The sequence below is a fragment of the Hemitrygon akajei genome, unplaced genomic scaffold, assembly GCF_048418815.1.
Source record: "Hemitrygon akajei unplaced genomic scaffold, sHemAka1.3 Scf000047, whole genome shotgun sequence".
Lineage (NCBI taxonomy): Eukaryota > Metazoa > Chordata > Chondrichthyes > Myliobatiformes > Dasyatidae > Hemitrygon > Hemitrygon akajei.
Window position 1 is genome coordinate 1,171,884 of NW_027331933.1, and position 23,911 is coordinate 1,195,794.

The 23,911-nt window shown below is 45.1% G+C and overlaps 3 protein-coding genes across 5 annotated transcripts in view; 2 read left to right on the top strand and 1 right to left on the bottom strand.

Moving 5' to 3' along the window:
• Positions 1-804, bottom strand: part of LOC140720779 (NACHT, LRR and PYD domains-containing protein 3-like) — a 68,215-nt gene extending 67,411 nt beyond the window's left edge. The window contains exon 1 of the mRNA XM_073035616.1: positions 727-804. The gene's annotated coding sequence lies outside the window, so the exon portion shown is untranslated. The remainder of the gene's footprint in view (positions 1-726) is intronic.
• The window catches only part of LOC140720783 (uncharacterized), a 421,256-nt gene that overhangs the window by 162,499 nt on the left and 234,846 nt on the right, over positions 1-23,911 (top strand). The gene's annotated exons all lie outside the window — the stretch shown is intronic.
• The window catches only part of LOC140720778 (NACHT, LRR and PYD domains-containing protein 3-like), a 77,189-nt gene continuing 59,828 nt past the window's right edge, over positions 6,551-23,911 (top strand). Inside the window, exons 1-2 of the mRNA XM_073035614.1 lie at positions 6,551-6,659; positions 15,131-15,297. The gene's annotated coding sequence lies outside the window, so the exon portion shown is untranslated. The remainder of the gene's footprint in view (positions 6,660-15,130; positions 15,298-23,911) is intronic.

Below are 23,911 nucleotides of genomic sequence, written 5' to 3' on the forward strand. Positions count from 1 at the left end.
GATGGTACGGAAGACAAGATTTTCACTGAACCTCGGTTTATGACAACAATAAACGATACCCCTCTTTAACTGTGTCGGAATATTAGGCAGACTGTGCTTCTGCTTTGAAACTTCTAGAGGGAGACGTCACTGAGGTGTAGAAATTTGTAAGGATCCATGATAAATGGGAAAAGGCTTAGTTCTCGCATGAAGAGGGATTCCACCCGGAAACATTGCCTGCACTTCGACAAGTCGTAACAGTGGAATGGAGTCAAGAAAAAAAAATGCCCATCCACACCGTGAAGACGTGAGAGATCTGGTTCCCACTGTCCTGTCTAAATGGGGAAAGATGAAACTACTCATACACGTGGAGCAGTGTCCCGATGGTGCGATTACTCTGTTTAAGCCTCTCTGTCTGCAAGAACAGAACAGGCCTAATGGCCGTTGCAGTGTCCTGGAATTATGTAAAACAATTATTCACCTGGCATCGATCCAGGTGAAGATACAATCCTATACCGGGCCAGGTGATGGAGGTAAATTTCCCCACGGACAAATCAACGGGTGGGTGTAGCCCAGGCATCAGCACCTCCTCCCGCTCCTCGGACCAGTACACCGGGGGCTAAGCGGCGGCTCATCTCAGGCGGTTCGGTGCGGAGGCAGCGAGGCGAGGCAGCCTGTTCGGGGAAGTTAACGGGACTCACTGACCAACATCAGACCCCTGCATTCGGGACCGGATTCAATACTCACCGGTGGGAACTTGATGTCTTTGCACGCAGGCAGAGATCCGTCTCCTGGATACCCGCCGAGGATCCGCTTCAACACAGAATGGAAAGAAAACCACCTCCCATCCGGAGGCTGAGCATGCTCAGTGCAATTGGCTCGTCGATAGAACGGGGCGGGGCAGCGGAGACAAACAGGCAGATGCTGCAGATCTGCGGTAAAATTTGATCACGTGATCGATGTGTGGATCTATTTCAGTCTGGTTCAACATCACCGGCAGCTGATATCAAATTTGCTGTCTTTACGACTGCAGTATAATAAAAACATAGAGGAGTATAGCACAATACAGACCTTTCGGCCCACAATGTTGTGCCGACCCTCAAACCCTGCCTCCCATATAGCCTCCCACCTTAAATTCCTCCATATACCTGTCTAGCAGTCTCTTAAATTTCACTAGTGTATCTGCATCCGCCACTGACTCAGGCAGTGCATTCCACGCACCAACCACTCTCTGAGTGAAAAACCTTCCTCTAATATCCCCCTTGAACTTCCCTCCCCTTACGTTAAAGCCTTGTCCTCTTGTATTGAGCAGTGGTGCCCTGGGGAAGAGGCTCTGGCTGTACACTCTGTCTACTCCTCTTAACATCATGTACATCTCAATCATGTCTCCTCTCATCCTCCTTCTCTCCAAAGAGTAAAGCCCTAACTCCCTTAATCTCTGATCATAATCCGTACTCTCTAAACCAGGCAGCATCCTGTTAAATGTCCTTTGTACCCTTTCCAATGCTTCAACATCCTTCCTATAGTGAGGCGACCGGAACTGGACACAATACTCCAAGTGTGACCTAACCAGAGTTTTATAGAGCTGCATCATTACCTTGCGACTCTTAAACTCTATCCCTCGACTTATGAAAGCTAACACCCCATAAGCTTTCGTGACTACCCTATCCACCTGTGAGGCAACTTTCGGGGATTTGTGGACATGTACCTCCAGATCCCTCTGCTCCTCCACACTACCAAGTATCCTGCCATTTACTTTAAAATCTGTCTTGGAGATTTACCTTTCAAAGTGTACCACCTCACACTTCTCCGGGTTGAACTCAATCTGCCACTTCTCAGCCCACTTCTGCATCCTATCAATGTCTCTCTGCAGTCTTCAACAATCCTCTACACTATCTACAATACCACTAACCTTTGTGCCGTCTGCAAACTTGCCACCCCACCCTTTTACCCCTACATCCAGGTCGTTAAAAAAATCACGAAAAGTAGAGGTCCCAGAACCGATCTTGTGGGACACCACTAGTCACAACCCTCCAATCCGAATGTACTCCCTCCACCACAACCCTCTGCCTTCTGCAGACAAGCCAGTTCTGAATCCACCTGGCCAAACTTCCCTGGATCCCATGCCTTCTGACTTTCTGAATAAGCCTACCGTATGGAACCCTGTCAAATGCCTTACTAAAATCCATGTAGATCACATCCACTGCACTACCCTCAGCTATATGCCTGGTCACCTCCTCAAAGAACTCTATCAGGCTTGTTAGACACGATCTGCCCTTCACAAAGCCATGCTGACTGTCCCTGATCACACCATAATTCTCTAAATACCCATAATTCTATCTCTAAGAATCTGTTCCAACAGCTTTCCCACCAGAGACGTAAGGCTCACTGGTCTATAATTACCCGGACTATCCCTACTAACTTTTTTGAACAAGGGGACAATATTCGCTTCTCTCCAATCCTACGCTACCATTTCCGTGGACAACGATGACATAAGATCCTAGCCAGAGGCACAACAATCTCTTCCCTAGCCTCGTGGAGCAGCCTGGGGAATAATCCGTCAGGCCCCGTGGACTTATCCATCCTAATGTATTTTAACAATTCCAATACCTTCTCTCCCTTAATATCAACATGCTCCAGAACATCTAGCTTACTAATATTGTATTCACCGTCATCAAGTTCCCTCTCATTGGAGAATAGCGAAGAGAAGTATTCATTCAGGAACTCGCTCACTTCCACAGCCTCCAGGCACATCTTCCCACCTTTATCCCTAATCCGTACTACCTTGCCTCCTGTCATCCTTTTGTTCTTCACATAATTGAAAAATCCCTTGGGGTTCTCCTTTACCCTACTCACCAGGGCCTTCTCATGCCCCCTTCTTGCTCTTCTTAGCCCCTTCTTAAGCTCCTTTCTTGCTACCCTATATTCCTCAATAGACCCATCTGATCCTTGCTTCCTAAACAACATTTATGCTGCCTTCTTCCACCTGACTAGAATTTCCACGTCACTTGTCACCCATGGTTCCTTCACCCTACCAATCTTTAGCTTCCTCACTGGGACAAATTTATCCCTAACATCCTGCAAGTGATCCTTAAATATCGACCACAAAAACATTTCCCCACAAAAACATCATCCCAATTCACACCCGCAAGTTCTAGCCGTATAGCCTCATAATTTGCCCTTCCCAAATAAAAAAGTTTCTTGTCCGCTCTGTCGCCTAGATGTTCACCCACTGAGAGATCTGAGACCTGACCAGGTTCGTTACCTAATACTAGATCTAGTATGGCATACTAGTCCTCGTCGACCTGTGAACATACTGTGACAGGAACCCGTCCTAGACATACTTAACAAACTCTGCCCCATCTAAACCCTTGGAACTAATCAGAAGCCAATCAATATTAGGGAAGTTAAAGTCACCCATGATACCAACTCTGTTATTTTTGCAACTGCCTCCCAATCTGCTACTCGGTATCTCTGCTGTTACCAGGGGGCCTATAGAATACCCCCAATAGAGTCACTGCTCCCTTCCAGTTCCTGACTTCCAAACATACTGACTCAATTGAGGATCCTACTACATTACCCACACTTTCTGTAGCAGTAATAGTATCCCTGACTGTACTGCCACCCTTCCTCCCCTTTCACCCCTCTCTATCTCTTTTAAAACACTGAGATCCAGGAATATTGAGAATTCATTCCTGCCCTGGTGCCAGTCGAGTCTCTTTAATTGCCACTGCATCATAATCCCATGTACGTATCCAAGCTCTCTGTTCATCACCTTTGTTCCTGATGCTTCTTGCATTGAAGTACACACACTTTAGCCCTTCTACCTTACTACCTTTACACCCTTTATTCTGCTTCTCTGTCCTCAAAGCCTCTCTATATGTTAGATCTGGCTTTACTCCATGCACTTCTTCCACTGCTCTATCACTCCGGTTCCCATCCCCTTTGCAAATTAGTTAATTAGTTTAAACCCTCCTGAAACATGCTAGCAAACCAACCTGCAAGGATCTTGCTCCGCCTTGAGTTCAGGTGCAACCCATCCAATCTGTACAGATCCCAACTACAAAAATAAACAGAAATAACACACGATGAATTACAGCAACTATATACATAATGTAGCTACATTAAATGAGCAGTACAAAATAAAACTAAACAATAAATAAATGATTAGGGTGGCTGAACTGAAGTGCGAAAGTTTTTGAGAAGCCCAGATAAATGGAAAGGGCTTAATTCTCCATTAAATGCGGGCATATATCGGGGAAAAATTGGCTGCACTTTGGCAGGTCGTAACAGGGGAATTGAGTAAAAAAAAAATCCCACCCACAGCGAGAGAACGTGAGAGATCTGGATCTCACGGCGTTGTCTGAGCGGACATGCACGTGGAGTAGTGTCCCGCAGATGCTGCAGACCTGCAGTAAATTGGGAGTTCGGAACTGGATCACGTGATGGGTGGAGTGTCCCCCACCTGAACCGGTGACTGTGCTCCTCGCCGCTCACAGGCTGCTGACCCACCTGCCGTATTTTCCCGTTCATTCATATTTTTAGTGCCCACAATTAAAACATTTCCCTCCGTATCTTCCCCATTCCACTCCTCCGGATCACAGAGTCACGGATTCGATACCCATCACAGTCCAACACACAATTCACTGCCAAACTGCAAATATGCAGCTTTCATTCACATCACTTCTATATAGAATACAGAGAAGATTCACAGGATGTTGCCGGGACCAAACGAACTGAGTTATAAGGAAAGACTCAATTCGTTAGGACATTATTTGTTGGAACGTAGAAGGTTGAGAGGAGGTTTGACAGAGGTAATGAATGCTGGGTATAGCTAGGGTAAATGCAGGTGAAATCACCAGCGTATCTGCAGGGGGCATCTATTGTAACCCGTGTTCCCGAAGCGGCCTCATTAACATTGGTGAGACCCGCCATAAATTGGGAGACCGTTTCGTCGAGCATCTCTGTATCATCTGCCACAAGGGGGACTTCGCAGTGTCCAAACATTTTGATTCTGATTCCCATTCCGACGTCTCGATCAATGGCCTCCTCTTGTACCGTCCTCAGGGTGGAGGAGCAACATCTTATATTCCATCTGGGTACCCTCCAACCTAATTGTATGAATATTGAATTCTCCTTCCAGTAAACCAATGTCGCCCCCCACTTCTGTATTCCCCACTCTGAACTTTCATTTCTGCTCACCAGCTTGTTACTTCCTCCTGGGTCCGCTCTTTCCCTTTCTCTTATTGACAACACTCCGATTATTTCCTCTCCAGTCTATGGCCAGTCCTACACTTGACTTCACCTATCACCTCCAAGCTCGCCTCTTTCTCCATCCTGACCTTTGTATTCAGATCACTTCCCCTCTTCCTCAGGAATGAAAAAGGCTCGTGGTCCAAAATGTGCACTGTTTACACTTTTCCGTCGATAGAGCCTGTTGTGAGGAATTCCTCCAGCATTTTGTGTGCGCTGCTCTGGATTTCCAGCGTTTACAAGCTTTCTCGTGTTTATGTATGGCAATTACCGTAACAATTATTTGTGCTTTGTTGAGATTGTGCCGAGAATGTGGTGTAAAATCCCGCTCCCCATACTAACACGGGTTATACAGACCAAAGGACAAACTGCCGGAGGAACTCAGTGGGTCGGGCAGCATCTGTGGAGGGAAATGGACCGTCAACATTTCGGGCCGAGACCCTCCCTGTGGACTGAGAGTGGACGGGAAATAGTCAGAGAAAAGAGTCGAGGGGTGGGGATGGGGCAAGAGCTGGGGAGTGAGAGGTGGATCCAGGTGAGGGGGGAGGTGGGAAGGTGGAAATAGTGACAGGGGTGGGAGATGAGTGGTTGGGGTAACACGGGGCTGCAGAAGATATTTAATTCCACGGAGGATTATAAGAAGTTAGAAAGTGTTTGCTTTAGAGATTCACCAGACTGATTCCTGGAGGGCGGTGAAGACTCGGTGATCGTCCTCACATAAAACAGAGGCCGGCAGATGTGTGGAGACCGAAGGGATCGAGGAAATGAGGATCGGGCAGAAACATGTGACTGAGATGAGAGAGCAGCCGTCATCTTGCTGATGGTTAGAGGGGCTGAATGGCCTCCTGCTGTTTCTCACTTGGTGTTTCAGTGTTCCTGTCCAGTGAGGCTCCGGAGGAATGTGAATAGAACTTAGTGTTTCTAAACGTTTGAGTGATTTCAATGAAACCTGCACAAATCGGGTGCGGATTTAGTATTGGGCCGGGACGGGAATTGATTCCCTAACTCTGAGAAACAGGAGGTGGAGCAATGGGGACGTGAAAGATGCAGAGGGAAAAAATTAAAAATGTAGCCGGTGTAAATATGAAATAATATGCAAAATGCGGCAGATAGGTCAAGCAGTGTGTGAGGGGCAAGAAGCAGAGTCACCGGTTCAGACGGGAGACCCTCCACCCGTCACGTGATCCAGTTTCTGGCTCCCATTTCAAACGCAGATCTGCAACATCAGAGGTTCTCGCTTCCGAGGCTCCGCCCCCGCTCCCAGAGGACCCGGATGGGCGGCAGATTTCTTTCCGTTCTCTGTTGAAGTGGATTGTCACGGGGAGTCGGTGGACCAATCGCTGTCTGCAGGACAAATTGATCAAGTTCTCATCGGTCAATATTGTGGCCGGTCACTCGGGGTGAACGCGACCGACAATTTCCCATCGGTGAGTACTGAAGCCGTTCACGGGAGCGGGGAACCTGATGTTGTGCAGAGTCCCGTCAACTTCCCCGAACTGGCGGCCTCGTCCCGCTTCCTGGACACAACCTGCCGGGGTCGTTCCGGTTATGGGACCTTCACACCGAACCGCCTGAGATGAGCCGCCGCTCAGTCCCTGGTGTTCTGGTCCCAGGAGTGGGATGAGGTGGTGATGCCGAGACTGAACCCATCCATTAAGATGTACCTGGAGAACTTTACCTCCATCACCCGGCCCGGTATCGGATCCAAACTTCACCTGGATCAACGCCTGGGGTCGATAATTGTTTTACATATTTCCAGCGCACTGGAAGCGCCCGTTAGGCCCGCTGTGTTCTTGCAGACTCGAGGGTTAAACAGAGTAATCGCACCCTCGGGACACTCCACCACGTGTAAGAGTAGTTTCATCTTTCCCAGTTCAGACAGGACAGTGAGATACAGATCTCTCACGTCCTCTCGGGGGACTGGGAAGTTTACTTCCATCTTCTTTCCATGGCTACGACTTGCCGAAATGCTGACAGGGTTTCCCGATATCTGGCCCTATTAATGCGAGAGTTAAGTCTTGTTCATGTTTGCCCAGCCTGTATCCCAATGCCGCAATGATATATTTCAGCAATCTCTCTTCTTAACTTTGTCTTCCTTGTGAAGTTTTGTATTGCACCTTTCTCTTTATTTATCTATCTATCTATTTATGTATGTATGTATGTATGTATTTATTTATTTGTCTATTTATTTGTCTGTTTCTTTATTAATTTATTTAATTAGTTAGTTAGTTAGCTAGTTAGTTAATTAGTTAGTTATTGTTCGCTAGGAATACCAGAGGTTTAGTTGGACACAACACGTGGCAGGGTAAAAGCAACCATTTCAATTGTAGATTCACCGTTACAAAATGGCTGCAGTGTTAATCTTTGTCATGGAGCTCATAGCATCTGATGTTGAGTTTGTTATTTCCTTTTTCGGTTATTTTCTGTGAGCCACTTCCTCTGTTTCCAGGGTAACGGCCCGTCAGAGCTGCAGCAAGTGTTGCAGTTTTTATCGCTCTGTGGTCACCGCCTCTCAGCGTAGAGACAGTGGCCTCGGGAGCAAATGTAACAGAATGATAGTGGGAGGAAAGGATGCTGTGAGCATTGACTGTGTTTGATGTACTACACCAGGGTCAGGATGAACTTAGAACTAACAAATTGTTTGGGGTGGGGTGGCATTTACAGTTCAGGGTAGCAATCAGTTTCTATCTGTGCATTAAAATGAAGAGGGCGAAAATACTACAGTTGCAGGAAATTTAAAGTAAGGAGGCGAAAATACTGGAAACGCTCAGCAGATCGGCAGCATCTTGGACAGTGTCGGTTCTGGAACTCGGTATTCCACCATTTGTCCTTTCAGAGATGTCGTCTGATGTACTGAGCTCCCAGCATTTTTTACTTTATAGTTTTATATTTTGTTCCTGCTACACTGCAGGAAACATGGCAGCCCGCTCTGCTGGGCAAGATCCCACACAGCGATGACATAGGGATCAAATGTGTTCGGTTTAGCTGCTGGGGTCAGGCTGAAGTGTATCCACATCCTCTATACAGACCGGGGAACCAACCTGAGCACCAACTTCGGCAGAGAGTCATTAGCTTCCAATTCCACCTTAGTTTGTGAATCGGAAATGGCAGGAACACCACGGCAAATTGCCGGCACCAAGGCGTCTTTGTATGTGTGATGATATTGGGCTGGTGACTCTGAGGATATGGAACTGCCAGTATACGGGCTACAGTCCAGGTTGGTAAGTCTGCAGCTGGGATCGGTATTTTCTCAGTCTGCAGTGAAGCTGAAATCCCGGGCGGTTGGGCATTGGTTATGGGGAAGTCACCGTCTAGACTGCCCAATAGGACACATCATATCTGTCAAGTATTTTGGAGATTGGTTTAGAGTTCACCAGGGAGTTGGGTGAAGTTAGGCAGTGATGTTGATCATCTGAACTTTGGTAAAGTCTGTAACAAGATCCTGCATGGCAGCTGATCGGGAAGGTTCGGTCATGTGGGATTCACGGGGAGCTGGCGAGGTGGATTCACACCGGGCTCACAACAAGAAGCAGGGGGAGATGATTGAAGATGGTTTTAGCGAATGGAGGCCTGTGACGAGTCGGATGTGTGTGTCAGTGTCGACACCTCTGTAATTCACTATTCATGCCATTGATTTGTATATGAATGTACATGGCTACACAGAGTATTATGTACTGTTGTGTTCACCCTACTGTAGTAAATATATTATCAAGCTGGAGAGGGTGCAGAAGAGATTGTTGAAGATGTTGCCTGGACTAGAGGGCCGAGTCATAGGAAGCATTTGGCTGAGCTGGATCTTTAGTCCAGATGAGAATGAGGGTGACATTGTAGGAGTTCATGAAATCAAGATGGAATATAAATAATGAGGTTGGTCGTGGCATTTTCCCCAGGATTCAAGATTCAAAAATGTTTGATGTCATTCTAGTACACAAGTGTAAAAGAGAACAAAATAATTCATACTCTGGATCCAAAGCAAGACAGAAAAAATATAATGATAGAGACCACAATAATAAACAAAACACAATACATAAAGTATGATAGTTTAAAACGACTGATTGTCTGTCCATAAAGTGACGTTAATCACAGGAGTGTCTGGACATGTGAGACTGACATTGATTCTTCTTCTGCATGTGCCTTGCGCGTTACACACCTGGGCGATCATGGGTCTCCACATCCGATGACTCCTCACAGCGTCAATGATCCGTCACACACTTAGATCTGTTAGTTCTTTCACAGTGTCCATATATTTTCTTCTTTGTCTTCCTCTTCCGCGTTTCCCAGGCATAGGGCCTTGTAATGTAAGGTATGCTATTTCTCCCTTTCTGATGACATGGTCCAGGAATTTAAGTTTCCTCTCATTTAATGTTCTCATTAAAGATCTTTTTGCATGTGCACGTTGGAGTACCGTCTCATTATTTACCCTAGCTCTGTATGATATTTTCAGCATTCTTCTAAAAAAAAACACATTTCTGTTGCTTCTAAGTTTTTTTGGAGTTCAGGTGTTACAGTCCATGTTTCGGAAACATACAGCGAGATTGACCAGATGCAACATTTCAGTAGCCTAAGCCTTGTTGTCATAGAAATGTGTCTGTCGGTAAAAATGGGTTTCATTTCTTGGAAACACGAGTGAATCTGCAGATGCTGGAAATGATTAAAAACACAAAATGCTGGCAGAACTCAGCAGGCCAGACAGCTTCTATGGGAGGAGGTAGAATGATGAAGGGTTTCAGCCCGAAACGTCGTCACTACCTCCTCCCATAGATGCTATCTGGCCTGCTGAGTTCTGCCAGCATTTTGTGATTTTATTCATTTTTTGGAAGTTGGTTTTGGCAATGGCAATTCTTCTTTTTATTTCTACTTTACTTCTCGCATCTTGTGATATAAAGCTACCAAGGTAATTAAAGCCGATCTTTTGTTCAATCTCTTGGTTACCGATGGACAATTGGCAGTTGGGAGTATCCTGCCCTTTTTATATTTCCATATATGTGTTTTTTTTTACCGTTGATGGTTAGACCAAAGTCTGCACTTGTTTGTACATTTTGTCTAGGAGGATTTGTAAGCGTTCTGCAGCACTTGCTATTAGGGTGGTATCACTTGCATATCTTATATTGTTGATGTAAATACCTCCAATTTTTATCCCATCTAGGTCTTCTATTTCTCTGAGAATCATGTCAGTATAGATATTAAATAATTCCGGTGAGGCAACGCATCTCTAACTCCCCTTTGAATTTTAGTCTAACTGCTTATATTATCATCAATTTTTACAGCCACTGTTTAATTCGAATATAAATTTTGAATAAGTTACTGGTCCCTTCCGTCAATGTTTAGTTAAGTGAGAATTTGAAATAGTTTTTCATGTTACACTTTGTCGAATGCTTTAGTGAAATCAATAAAAAATAAAAAGACATCATTTTGACACTCAATTGCCCTTTCTGAACGCATTCGTAGTATGACAATTGAGTTCCTGGTTCTTCTATCGTCCATAAGCCCATATTGTAGTTCAGAAGTTTCTGGCCTTAACTTGTTTTTAATTCGACTCAGAACAATTATCAACAAAATCTTTATTATGTGACTCATAAGACTGGTTTTTCTATAATTTTCGCAGTCAATAGTTCCAGGAATTTTAGGCAGAGTTATAAATACCGATTTCAAGAGATCGTCAGGCAATACACCCGACTCATAAATGCCATTAAACTCTTCAAAATGAATATCCATGCCCAGATCTTCTAGGGCTTGTATCATTTCCACTGAAATTTCATCAGGTCCAGAGACATTACCTTGTTTCATGCTTTTCATTGCTTTAGTTCTTCTTTGGTAATAGGTGGGCCAGAATTTGGATGTTTATTTTATGGGGTTCCCCTCTATTAATCTTCAAAAAGCTGATCTATATACTGAATTCAACTCTCACATACTTTAGCTGGATCCGTCTGCTGAAGAGGTTTTCTAAATTGCTGTAATTTCCTTAATTTTCCTGTGCATTTCTTTGCTGTTATTAATATGACCTTCTACTTCATTGCATTTTTGATTCAGCCATTCTTCCTTTGCAATATTGCACAATTGTCTGTCCATAAAAGTGACGTTAGGCACAGGATTGTCTAGAGCTGTCAGGGAATGTTAACCCAGTAGTGGGTGGGGTGTGGAGGGTGTGGTTAGTGAGTAGAGGTGTTGATCAGGCTTACTGCTTGTGGAAAATAACCGTTTTGAGACTGCTTGTCCTGGCGTGGATGTAACAGATCCACAATTTCTTTGTCGTAAAGAGTCGTAAAGAGATTTTTGGGCATATTGTCCATTAGGAAGAAGGGTCGGGATATTAATCCTAAAGGTGTAAAAGTCACAATGATTCCAAAATACGCAGAATTGTGTGCAGCTCTGGTCCGAACTGCGAGGAAAGATATCGATGAGTGAAAGTGTGCAGGGAAAATTCCGCGGACATTGCTGGTGTTTCAGGAAATAATTATAGTGATAGGTTGAACAGGTTAGGACTTGATTACCTGGAATACAGGGGAATGAGGGGGTATCCGAGCAGGGTTCCAACTTTTCTACGCCATTTACCCCTACAATTAAATAAAGGGTCCATGGACCCTAGGTTCCAACCCCCCGCTAGAAACATAGAAATCTATGATGGTATAAAAAGGGTGAATGCAGGTCGGCATTTTCCACTCAGGTTGGGTAAGATCGTGAATTTAATTGAGAATGTGACACATTGAAAGGGTTTTGAGGGGGAAGTAACAGATGAAGTTTCAATTGTAGTATTTGAGAGATGTTTGGGTAGGTAAATGGATGAGGGAGGTATAGAGGGCTATGGTCTGCGTGCAGGGGGATGGGACCACACCGAACATGACACGGACTGGATGAGCGAATAGTCCTGTGTCTGCGTTCTGAGGGCTCTGTGAATTTAATTTGATCGTTCGACACATATTCGACATTTGTTGCCGACAGGTGATATCCAACAATGTGTTTTTATTTTGGACCAGCGCCTGCAGTGCTGAGAGTTCTGTAGAGCTGGAACTACCATGAGATTTGCTGAATGCATCTCGACAGGGTAAATACAACCAGTAGAATTTTAGGATCACCATCACAAAATGGCTGAATGTTCAGTTCATCTTTGCATTAATGAAATTCAGAACATGTCACTTTGAGTGTGTTATTTCCTTTTTCGGTTATGTTTGCGAGCCACTTCCTCCGTCGCCAGGGCAACCGCTCAGCAGAGCTGGAAGGAGAGTTGAACATGTTTATCGCTCTCCGGTTACTGACTCTCGGAGGAGAGACAGGGGCCTGAGCAGCCGCGGTTGATACGGGGATACGTTGAGCTTTCACCGTGCCGGATGGATGATGTCTGTGTTGGAATGAAGAAACAACTAATGGTTGTAGAGATTGCATTTATGCGATTCTGTTCACTGTGTCAAACATCTTGCAGTCAGTCAGTGTTTTGTGCATCAAAAGAACAAAAATATCTCCTGTACATATTTTCCTGTGCTATATTTTCAAATTTATATTTACAACATTTTGTTCCTGTTATGCGACGGGGAAAGTGGCTGCTAATTGACCTGGGCTACACCGCACTCAACAATAAAATAATGAACAAGTATGTTCAGTGTAACTGTGGAGACAAGTTGAAATGTATCAGCACCCTCTTTGTGACCCAATGCCCATGTCTCCCGGCTGATCCCCGTCCAGACAAAGGATCATCAGGCTCCAGTTCTGTCACGGGTTGGTGTGGGAGTGTAAATGTTTGAACTGGGATTAGCTGAGACACTGCCGCATACTTCCGGCAACAAAGTGCCCTGGGAGAGCTGGTGCTTGAGATACAATCTTGGGATGGGGGCTCCAGGAATATGGAACTGTCAATTTTTGGGTTTCAGTCTCCGTTGGTGCTTTTACAGATGCGGCTGGATGTTCCTCCTTCCGCAATGAAGCAGACGTCTCCGGGGGCTGGATATTGGTAGCGTGAATCTCTCAGTGTGAGATGTGGAAAAAATGTGTGAGGCTCTCGGTGTGGGCTGTGACCCTCTGGGGTTGCATCCTGGGATACCTCACTTGTTTTGACTCAGATAAAATGAATCAGGGAATCAAGTTGTCCGCGTTTATGAAATGTTGAGCGAGTATTTCTGTTCTGTGCTCAGATGTTTGTTTCTGAAGTTCATTTGGAAGCAAAGCAGATAATGAGTTCCCATTCCATCCCTCACAGGGAGAGGCTGTGATTAAATACCCTGTTTTGTGTTTGCACCGGTAGAAATAGACCGGGGTTTCAGAACTGAATTCACATTTGGAAATTCTCTCTCACTCTCACCTGTCTATCTGCCAGTGGGAGTCAAAGAGAAACACTAGATGCTGAAGATAGATCAGAACATGGAACAGTACATCACAGGAACAGGCCCTTCGGCCACAATGGTGTGCCAAACCAGCTGAAAAGTAAATCAACCCCCCCCCAAAAAAAACTAATGACTCCTACCTACACAATGTCCGTATCCGCTCAATCTTCCTCACACACATGTGCCTATCTAAACGTCTCTTAAACGCCTCCGATGTATTTGCTTCCACCACCATAACAGACAGCAGATTCCAGGCATCCACAATTCTCTGAGTAAAACAACTTACCCTCACATTTCCATTGCATCTACTCCCTCACACCTTCATTGCATGTCTTCTGGCATTAGACATTTCAAAACAGGGAAACGATACTCCCTGTCTACTCTACCTATGTCTTTCATAATCTTAAAAACCTCTGTCAGATCGTCCCTCCGTCCCTACCGCTACACGGAGAACAACCCGAGATTTTCTACTAAAATCTGGATGAATCCATTCTGACGAAAGGTCAGGAAACCGAATCGGTAACATTTTCCCTCTCCCAACAGCTGTTCCTTACCTGCTGAGCGTTTCTTGTGATTCCCGTTTCTCTTTATTACATTCACCTGGTACATTTCAAATCTCCTGCGAATGGATCAGCGCACTAGCGCTCGTTTTGTGTCAGTTGATAGAAGAGCGAAGAAACCACACAGCTTTTCCCAGTACATTATCCTGGTACCAATTGTCCTGTATTTTTACCCCGGAAATGCATTCAGTACAGTTGTTGATAACAAGGTTCAAAGAATAATCCGAGGAATGATAAGCATTATGCATGTGGAGCATTTGATGGCCCTGGGCCTGTGTTCAGTGGAGTTCAAATCGTTGGCGGGTTAGGACAGGGGTGATTATTTACACCGACTGAATGACAAGAAGTTTGGTTGCAGTGAGAATGGAGAGGGTGTCTTGATTAGACGGAGAGTGGGATCTGAGAGTACCGCCTCTGAATAAAGAAGCTTCACTTTAAAACTGAGATGAGAGCAATTACTTTAGCCAAATGTTGGTTGATCTGTGGAATTTGATGCCACAGAGGGTGGTGGAGGTTGTCGTTGGGTATATTCATGTTCTGAATTACTAAATAGGTTGCGTGCTATAGCAGGGAAGCAAGAATACGGTGTTGGAAAAAAAAAATCCTCCATGATTGATTTTGGAGCAGACTAGAATGACCGAATCACCTAATTCTACTCCTGTGCATTATGATTTGTATCTTATACCATGACTGAGGAATGAGTTCTTTGTGTCCCATCACAAACAAGAGAAGATTTCAGATGCTGCCAAGCAACACACACAAAATGCTGGAGGAATTCAGCAGGCCAGGCAGCATCTATGGAAGAGAGTAGAGTCGACATACAGATGCTGCCTGATCTAATGAGTTCCTCCAGCAATTTTGTGTGTGTTTCTTTGTATCCCATGTCAGGCTTTGGAAAGTGTGAGGGGCGGTTACAGATTTCTTCACTTGCATCATTATATATGAGTTCAAGTTTAAGTTCCAATAAGTTTACTTCTTCGTTCTACTTTGTATGAGTAACATGCTTCATTATCTCTCTGGTTAAAGGTAGACCTGACCTGCGAGATTTATTGGAAGAAAGGCCACGACAGGAAGAAAATCACAACTGAAGACGAGGGAACAGTAAAAATGAACCAGCCCGAAGACGGAGAGCAGCAAATGGAGATAACCCATCTGACTTGGCGTCTCCATTGATTCAGTCAGGAGAGAGTTTGGTGAGTCTTATTTACCCAAACACTGGTCCTTTAGACATTACATTTCTGTATCAAGGAAGGTAGGAAATAGCTGGAGTGGGACTGAATAAGCCTCGGAATACCAGTATGCCTCTGTCAGACCCATTTGCACTCACTGCAGATTTGCTAATTACTCTGAGAAGCCACGCACATTCCCTCATATAGTTTGCTCATTTCAAACCCTTATCAGTTCTGCTGTTTCATTGCTTGGCTGTGTTAGGTCACAATAATCTCAAAATGCATTGAGAATTTCCTCCCTTTATAAGAGGCCGCAGTTTTCTCCTGCTCTAGTGATCGCAGAAATGTGGAATTACCATGAACTACAGCAACATGTCATTGACTCCTCTGTCTATTGCAATCTGCAACGATATACTCGCCCTCGAGTATGTTGTCGCACAAGCCTCTGCAAACCCTTTTGAAGCCAAATGTCCCAGCATCACATTTCAGTCTTAACTAGCAAATGCTAACCAATAATTTACATTTGTATACCCTGTCGCCATCAAGTGCTTTTCTACTAATAAATTGTCAGAACCTACGAACCTGTGATTAAGCATATTTAGGTTTTATAATGAAGTTATGTTCCCATTTGGCCCTGTACCAAAGGCACGGGTTATATCTGTACTTGAGATGAATAAATGTCCCTGCAGCCAGGACTGCTGGAGCTGCCGGGGTTAGTTTAAACTCAGTCGTTGCGGGATGGGAACCAGAGTGTTTGGTCAGATGATCGAAGAGTTGATATAAAGGTAGATGCGAAGTTCACAGAGACTGTGGAAGGATCGCTTGTGGACAGGACGTCATGTAGTCAGTTGGAAATGTCTTTAATTCAATACAATATGTATTAAGAATACGATGAACTTAGAACATGGATGGTACATGTTATCACCATTACACAGACCGGACTGTTACAAGGGCAGGATTGGTGTTTGATGCTCTAGGTTTTACTTGTCTCATAATACATATGGGGGGAGGGGGGGAGGGGGTGAAAAGCGGAGAATTGTCTTTACTAATTAGGAATCATATGACAGTTACATAAACAGAGGACATCAATGTGGGTGAAAATCAGAAAAGGGAAGGGGGCTATCATTCTGGAAGTATTCTATAGGCCTCCCCCAAAGCCACTGGGATAATGAGAGCAGATAACTTGGCAGTTTTGGGAAAGGTGCAAAAACAACAAGGTTATTATCATTATTGATCTCAACTTTCCTGATGTTGATCCCACCTCCTTGTTCCAAAATGTGTCAATGGGGCAGAATGTGTTGTGTGTCCAGGAAGGATTCTTGACATGGTATGTGGATGGGCTAACTGGAGGATTTGCCATACTGTATCTAGTATGAGGCAATGATGCTGGTCAGGTGACAGATGTCACGATGGGTGACCTTTTTGAGATAGAGACCACAACACCCCAACGTTTATCATGGTCATGGACAGGGATAATAGCAGACGATACGAGGCAGTATTTAACCAATGGATGGATAGTTACAATGGTATTCGATGCATCTTGTGGGTGTGTAAATTGGGAAAACATTCTCAAAGGGAAATGCCAGATGGAACTGTGAAGTTTGTTTCAGGAACACTTGAATGCGGTTCGGGGTAGATTTGTTCCACACACAGTAAAAGAATGTTTATATAAACGAACCGTGGTTCACAAGGGATGAGAACATTTAAGCAAAAGGGAAAAGGAAGCATTATTTAGGTACAGTAAGCAACATTCAAGCGAGGCTCTAGAGAATTATATGGTACCCTGGAAAGAACTTAAGAAGCGACTTGGAGGTCGAAGGCAACTTGAGAAGTCCTTGGGAAGTAGGACGAAGGAAAACCAAAGGCATTCTACATGTGGGTGAGGAAGAGGAGGGTGAATAGATTGAGAGTAGAACTAGGACTACTCAGGGACAAAGGTGGAAACGTGCCTGGAGGATGCGGTGATAGGTGAGGTGCTTAATGAATGCTTTGCTTCAGTTACCAATGAGATGGACAGTGATTGTGATGATAGCATAGCAGCATGGCAATATTAAGAAAGAGATGTTCAATCTACCAATATACACAACATTACTACAGGAAGTGAGGGCGGAGGTTACGGGGCATTGACAATGATGATTGTATCCTCTCTGACCACAGGGATAGTAATACATGATTGGAGGCTGTCAAATGTTGTTCCATAATTCAATTGTCATGGTTCCGGTTGGCTGTTCCCCTTTAACGCTCCTTTCTCCCTAATTATGCCCTAATTTTTGTGGTGGCGTGTTGGGGAGGAAGCATTAAGAAGAGGGACGCCTCACGTCTTAATAAGCTGGTAAGGAAGGCGGGCTCTATCGTGGGCAAAGTACTGGAGAGTTTAACATCGGTAGCTGAGCGAAGGGCGCTGAGTAGGCTACGGTCAATTATGGATAACTCTGAACATCCTCTACATAGCACCATCCAGAGACAGAGAAGCAGTTTCAGCGACAGGTTACTATCGATGCAATGCTCCTCAGACAGGATGAAGAGGTCAATACTCCCCAATGCCATTAGGCTTTTCAATTCTACCGCCAGGACTTAAGAACTTTTTTTAAAAGCTATTATTAATGCTTTTTGAGATAGTGATTTAGATGCATATCATATTCTTTACTGAGTTAAGTATTGTATGTAATTAGTTTTGCTACAACAAGTGTATGGGACATTGGAAAAAAAGTTGAATTTCCCCATGGGGATGAATAAAGTATCTATCTATCTATCTATCTATCTATCTATCTATCTATCTATCTATCTATCTATCTATCTATCTATCTATCTATCTATCTATCTATTTCAGTCATTAGATCTCCATTGCTGCTAGTTTACTCAATTACCATACACCTGGTTTTCATCAGAGACTGTGAAATTAATCCGATGGCGACGCGATCACAGGTTGCCAGTTTGTTGGTCTATTCCCATGTGATACTTTGTTTCTCGACTGCTTAGAACTGTTTGTTCTAAGTTCAACTCCAGTCTCAAGATATTCCATGAAAACCCTGTCACCGTGTCAAGACTCCATGTCAGAGCTCCGTGTCAAGATTCCTCCAGTTTACTGTTCAACGTTCACGCCTGCGCCCGCATCCCCAACTCAATCTCCATGCCGGTGTCCTGCACTTGGGTTCTGCTCAGTCGCTCTGTGCGACATCAATAAACCCAATGGGTTTAATCCTGGGGATTATAGAACAGTGAGTGTTACATCAGGGGTGGGCAAACCCTTGGAACTCCACTTGAAAACAATGAAAGACTGTTCCTTATCTTGCACCGGTGGTTGAACTTGACAGCGGTGAAGGCAAGGCTCAAGGCAAGGCAAGGCTCCAGGCGACGCAGGCTCCAGGAGGAAGGTGAAGGGAAGAGATACAGACAAGGGGTATGGACAAGAACAATCCAGCCCAAACAAGAATCAGTTTCCTCAACAGAAACTGGGGAAAACCTGGAATAAGGAACATGGACCGGACTGTGAACCGGAAGGCGCTACGATCTTAATGTGTTTCCCCGGAAAGGAGCTCCAAACCCACCAGACAAAGCAAGACTACCCAGACACACCAAGTCAAGAGACCAGCTCTACCACCCAACAAACCAAAAACTAAAGCTACAAGACCTACACAAAAGAACATAGTTACATATAGTTACAGTTAACGTATAGTTACAACAGTGCAGCCAATACCATAATTGATTTTAAAAAAACCATGGGCACAGTAAAAAAATAGTCCAAAGATGTTAAAAGATTCTAATTTTGAAAGAAACCATGACACAAAAGGGATTACTCCCGCTATGGACTTCCAAGGCGCCTGTGGACAATGAAAGCTCCGTCAGACCCAGCCTCGCAGACGCAGCACACAGTGAAAGCGCCCCGACCGCAGCGGACTCCGAGTCCGTCGAACCCGTTGTGTTAAAGTTAGACCTGAGGTGAGAGATGTATTGGAAGAAATGCCCAAAATGGAAGCAAACCACGAGCGAAGACGAGGGGACAGCAGCAAGTTAACCTGCCCGAGGACTGAGAGCACCAACTGGAGAGAACCCATCTGACTCAGAGTTTCCAGTGATTCAGTCTGGAGAAAGTCTCGTGAGTCTCATTTACCCAAACACTGGTCCTTTAGACATTACATACCTGCACAAAGGAAGGTAGGAAATAGTTGGGATGAGACTGAAAGTGCCCAGAAGTACCAGTTATGCCTCTGTCAGATCAGTTACAATCACTCCAGGTCTGGTAATGTGCTGTCAGTATCCCAGCTCTTTAAAGTCACTCACATTCCCTCAGTGTTTGCTCATTTCAATATCTTGCATCTTGTGAAAAAGCTTTTCGTCACTTCTGAGTGGGGAGAGGTAGACAAAGGGGAGAGTTTATACTTAATATCTTTAAAAACAAGTAATTCTTTGAACTTACTTGCTGCAAACTTGCTTGACCTTTTCTCCTTGGAGTGATGGAGAATGAGAGGTGACCTGATAGAGGTGTGTAAAATGATGAGAGGCTTTGATCATGTGGATAGCCAGAGGCTTTTTTTCCCCCAGGGCTGAAATGACTGATATGAGGGGGTATAGTTTTAAGGTGTTGGAGGTAGGTAGAGGGGGGATGTCAGGTGAGTTTTTCCACACAGAGTGGTGGGTGTGGAATGCATTGCTGGCGACGCCTGTGGAGGTGGATAAAATAGGGTTTTAGATAGGTAAATGGAGCTAAATAGGTAAATAGACTTTTAGATAGGTAAATGGAGCTCAGAAAAATAGGTCTGTGCAGTTGGGTAATTCTAGACAGTTTCTAGAGTAGGTTACATGGTCGGCAGAACGTTGTGGGCCAAAGGGCCAGTAGTATGCTGTTGGTTTCTATGTTCCATGTTCAAACTTACGACCTATACCCTATATATTCCCAACCAAATGATTGATATAGATGACAAGTAACAATAGGTGTAACCATGGGGAACATCACTAGGCACTGGCCTCGAGTCCAATAAACAGCCTCTCACCATCACCCTCTAATTCCTGCTATTCAGCTGTTCCCAGACTCTGGGGCTCTGTAGCAAACACAATGTTCAGGAAGATTAGTCAATAGTTAAAGTGAAAAGGGAATTGTTGCTTCCTGAAAGGTCACGTATCCTGTCTGATTCCCTTGTTTATGGGAACTCCTCCCTTGTTTATGACTTAATTTATCCTGGGTCTTGTCCTACTGGGTCACGCTGCTTCTGATAACCCACATTCCCAACCTCCTTTCTCCCCGCCAGTTGCCCCATACCCTTTCCCCATTTACCCCACACCCCCACACGTAGACTGATCCACATCACCCACATCCTCCCTCCCAGCGAGGGGAACCACAACTAATTGATCCCACAGTCTCGGCTCAGACATGAAACTAAAACCAGATCTTCAAGACCAGACAGCCTGGACTGTCCAGCCATCCGGCTCGGTCGCAGCCCACTTCCACTGCAGCCGACGCTCGATTTACACAAACCTGTGATCAGCCCCTTCCTCACCGTCGCCTAAACAGGAGACCTACCGGCATCAGCTGGATTCGGAACTGTGCTGCACTTTGCAGAACGTCCCTATGGCACCACTGGAGGGCGAATGGACAACACAGAGGGTTTGACTGACCTGTCCTTTCAATTTCACACCCCTGAACTCCACATCAACTCCATCCAACCAAATCTGGGCAAACTTCACTGACCAGCAAATATAGTGTATCTCAGCGATCAGCTGTTTGATTGATACACTGACTTAGAGGAAGGGGTATCTGTGGTCCACGTTGTCAGTGTTTAGTTTGTCAGGAGACATAGACTGCAGTGATGAGAGGTCTTCTGTTAACTGATATAAATCTGTGTTTACACTGCTGTCAAATCCATTTTACATCAGTAAAACCATTGTTTATGAAATCAGTAAACAAACAGGATCCTGCAATGACTGGCCCAATCCAAACCAGATCACCCTGGAAAGTCCTCTCCAGAAACATTTGGGTTTTGTGACCCAGTTCGAGAAAAAGGCCAATGCCCACTCCTTCAACAACATGGGAAAGCCGGGCACATAGCAGGGGACTTTCCTGATTCAGTGATGAAATCTGTTAAGTTTCCTTCATTGTTCTCATGAAATCATTAAAAATGTCAATTGAACATCTTTTGAAAACAACTTCTCACCCATATGTGACGTCACTCTGCGCCCCCTCATGCCTGATGTCAGGTATGTGTTCCCCACACTGGGATTTGATATCACTCTGCGTCCCCTCATGCCTGACCTCACGTGTGAGTTCCCCCACACTAGGATCTGACGTCACGTGTGCACTTCCTTACGTCACACTGGTGCTGAGACGGTTGAATTTTACCGGCTAAGGTAACAGCTACCTGACCCACCCACCCCACCCGACAGTCAACAGAGGCGTTACCCTCTTCACATTGGTGAGAAGTGATGTCAATCACTGCTTACACCCAATAACGGAGATGGACCTGCCGAGAGGGCGTTACCCCTGCTGGCACCGACTTCCGCTCCCGTCCTCAAACTCCCATTCAAAACAGATCAAATCTCAAAGTAAATGTCCAGCCATTTTATTTAATTACATTTCCCTCCACGTGAAGTTAGGTGTGTTCGTGAAGTGACTTCTGTGGCCGGATTATAATGTATTGCTGACAGAGAGGAGGAGACCGCTCGGCCCATTGGTTTGATGCAGGCTACTCGCAGAGTGAGTGATCTGGCAGAATGACGAGGGTGAGGGATTTTACTGAGATGATAAAGATGGTGTGAGAGGGGGTGAGTCTGAGAGGTTGTTTGTGTCAAGGAGCAGGATGGGGAAGGAGCCCATTGACAGTGGGGAAGGGGGTGAAGATGGTGTGAGAGGGGTGTGAGTGAGAGGTTGTTTGTCTCTGGGGAAGGAGCCCATTGACAGTGGGGAAGGGGGTGAAGATGGTGTGAGAGGGGGGTGAGTCTGAGAGGTTTTTTGTCTCTGAGGAAGGAGCCCATTGGCAGTGGGGAAGGGGGTGAAGATGGTGTGAGAGGGATGTGAGTCTGAGAGGTTGTTTGGGGGATCAAGGAGCAGGATGGGGAAGGAGCCCATTGACAGTGGGTAAGGGGGGTATATTATTGAAAGGATGAAGATGGTGTGAGAGGGGTCGGACAGGATACAGAGGCGAGCAGAAGGATTCACCACATTGGGAGGCAAACACCGGCATACTGTTGATCTGCAAGTGTGGCCGATGGTCCGGGCAAAGTGGATTGGAGTCGTGTTGGGGGGCAAGAATGAACTGGTCTTGAGTCTTATTGAATGACAGAATGCACTGAACGGGCTGAGTGGCCTGCTCCTGTTTCTGGTGTCTTGGTGTTAAAAGAGAATGAATAACCAGACCCTTCTTGGGTCTGCATGATGTTCCAGTGGGTGTTGTAGGGACCGGTGCTTGGAGCCCAGTTGTTTCCAAACTGTGTCAACAACTTGGCTGAGGGAACAAGTTTAACATTTTCAAGACTGCTCTTGAAAAAAATGTATATTTGTACATTGTTAATGACAGAAAATCTATATTTATGATTATTGACACAACATATATTTGTATATTGTTAATGACATAAACTTGTATTTCTATATTGATAATGGCGCAGAATTGTATAATTTGTCATCTGAATGTACTTGCCTGTGATGCTGCTACAAGTCAGTGTTTCTCCGTCCCTGTACCTTTCCATATTGTGCACTTGGCAATAAATTCAATATTTGTTTCTGCTACAGAAGTGGGTGATCTCACAGTTCCCACATTGGGCTCCAGCTGACCTGTTTCTCCAACTCACTCCTTTTACCTCAGTTTCCCTGAAACCTCTTGACAAGAGACACAGAACATTGAACAGTACAGTACCAGAACAGGCCCTTCGGCCCAAAACGTTTTGCTCAGCTAATTAAATTAGGAGTCAAATGGCTAACTAATCCCTTCTGTCAACACAATGTCCACACGTCCCTCACACTCATGTGCTGATTTAAATATCTCTTAAAAGTCACCGCTGCGTCTGCCAGAACCAGCACCCCGGGCAACACATCCTAGCAACCCGCCACTCTCTCTGGTAATAACACTTGCCCCTCACATCTCCTTTCAAACTACTCCCCCTCACTTTAAATACATGGCCTCTTCTATTAGACATGTCTAAACAGGATAAAAAATATTGTCTGCCTTCTCTATCTCTGCCTCTCATAATGTTATACACCTCCATCGCCTCACCCCAGCCTGCAGGGCTCCAGAGAAAACAATCCAAGTTTGTCCAACCTCTCATTATAGCTCATGCCCTCTAATCCAGGCAATATCCTGGTAAACCTCTTCTGCACCATCTGTGCGTTAAGTAATGAGGGACTGAGGTGCAGTGGCTAGGGAGGGAGGTAGAAAGTACATTGTATTTATTGTAAGAGTTATCAGGTATAAGAATGAAAATGACTTTAACGATTATTTGGACTTTGTTGAGATTGTACCTGGAATATGGTGTAAAGTCCTGCCCCACCCCAATACTAACACGGGTTATATAGACCAAAGAACAAACTGCCGGAGGAACTCAGTGGGTCGGGCAGCATCTGTGGAGGGAAATGGACCGTCAACATTTCGGGCTGAGACCCTCCCTCTGGCCTGAGAGTGGACGGGAAATAGTCCGAGAAAAGAGGTGAGGG